Source organism: Solea senegalensis, unplaced genomic scaffold, assembly GCF_019176455.1.
Source record: "Solea senegalensis isolate Sse05_10M unplaced genomic scaffold, IFAPA_SoseM_1 scf7180000014471, whole genome shotgun sequence".
Classification (NCBI taxonomy): domain Eukaryota; kingdom Metazoa; phylum Chordata; class Actinopteri; order Pleuronectiformes; family Soleidae; genus Solea; species Solea senegalensis.
The window spans coordinates 1,485-3,182 of NW_025321056.1; the positions used below are offsets into that span (position 1 = coordinate 1,485).

Sequence of the window (1,698 nt, forward strand, 5' to 3'; positions counted from 1 at the left end):
GGTAAGATTTTATACAGGATTGCAGCTCAGAAAACAAAACCCATCTTGTCTGATCGTAATAAAATGGGGTTTTGCTCATAAAAATTTAGGGTGTCCATTAAATATAGGGCACACTGACCTGAAAACACAACTACTGGCAACCACCAGGTGCGGCAGCAAAACTAAAAGATCTGCAGATATGTGGCCTTATTTTGGTGTTTTCTGATAAAGAAAACAAACAAAAATGTAAATCAATGATTTGTGACATTTATTTTCATTTCTTGCAGCAATGTTAGACAGTACCAGACATATTTACCTTGAGGCAAAACAGAACAGTGGACAGGCGTTAGTCACAATGTTGGTCAAAATTTCAAAATAAAAATGATAAAATACTGCGTAAGGTGACGTGTTTTTTGGCAAGTATCTTGATTTAGAAGTCAGCATCTCGCTGGGGAAGGCATATCAAGTATTAAGAGTTGTGAGGACCTGAAAGAAAGAAAGAAAGAAACAGGAGCAGCAGATGAGCTGGAGGCACCTCCATTTAGTAGTCCATCGCATTTCATTAAGGCTCATTTAGGGGTCGAGGGTCATTTCTATTTACGGAGGGGGAAAAAAGCAAACAGAAACATACCATGGTCAGTGACGCCAGACATCTGATAAGAGATTTATGCATGAATCTTTCTTTTTTTTAAACCAGCCTCCTTACCATCATACGGTCATTAGAAGAGCCCGTTGACCTGCTCAGTCTCAGGATCCAGGTCAATGTCATAGAAACAAGGTCTGGTGGGAAGACCAGGGATTGTAGGCATCTAAAAATATAACACAGGCAGAGTAACCGTGTTAATGACAGTGAAATATTTATGCACCCAACAGTTAAGGATCTCAACACAGTTTTCAGTCTGTTTGCAGGAAAGCAAGCAATGCAAAGCTGTGTGATGACATTTTAGGAGCAGGGATTGTCTTTATTAAAAAAGGGGAATGTCAGAAATCTGGTTATGTAGGTTATTGTGTGGTGTGATGGTGCAGAGCAGTAAACACCCACACCCAAATGGTCTCCTAGTTAAAAACCTGTACAGCTGAGCTGGCCTGGTACTCAATGTGAAAGACGGCGTACCGTGCCGACGAGTGGAAACAGGAAGCCGGCTCCCACACTTGCTCGGATGTCTCTGATTGGCAGGATGAAACCTGTGGGCACACCCTTCTTGTCGGCCTCGTGAGAGAGTGATAGATGCGTCTTGGCCATGCAGATCGGCAGATTACCGAACCCCTGAGGGAAGATGAAGAGACAAAGATCAATACTAACTAGTACCGCGCGCGGTTCTGAACGGGTTCGAGCCGACCCGCGCGAGTCGCCGTGTGCCACGGCTCCCCGCGCGCCTCGCGCTCTCACCCGTTCATTCACCGCGCGCGGTACTAGTTATTTTCAGTACTAGTTATTTTCAGTACTAGTTATTTTCAGTACTAGTTATTTTCAGCGGCGTCTCCGCACATGTCGATCCAAATTTCGGGGGGGATCGGCAACGTATGGCAAAGTTATAGGGCACTTCCTGTTTAAAATGGCCGACTTCCTGTTCGGTCAAATGCGCGTCCGTAAACGTGTTCAGGGAAGTTCCCTTGTCTTACATATCAAGTTTTGTGCAGATCGGACAATCTTAGAGTTGACTTCCTGTTTCGGGCATTCCACTTCCTGTTGGGAGGTCATCTTTTGCAGACATGCTC

At 44.6% G+C, this 1,698-nt stretch overlaps 1 long non-coding RNA gene across 1 annotated transcript; it reads right to left on the minus strand.

The window, feature by feature from the left end:
- Window positions 1-226: 226 nt before the first annotated feature.
- Window positions 227-1,278, minus strand: LOC122761228. The gene is made up of 3 exons (XR_006358539.1): window positions 1,094-1,278; window positions 686-788; window positions 227-572 (listed from the first exon to the last, which is right to left on the minus strand). It is a non-coding gene; the product is annotated as an uncharacterized LOC122761228 (long non-coding RNA).
- Between the last annotated feature and the right edge of the window lie 420 nt (window positions 1,279-1,698).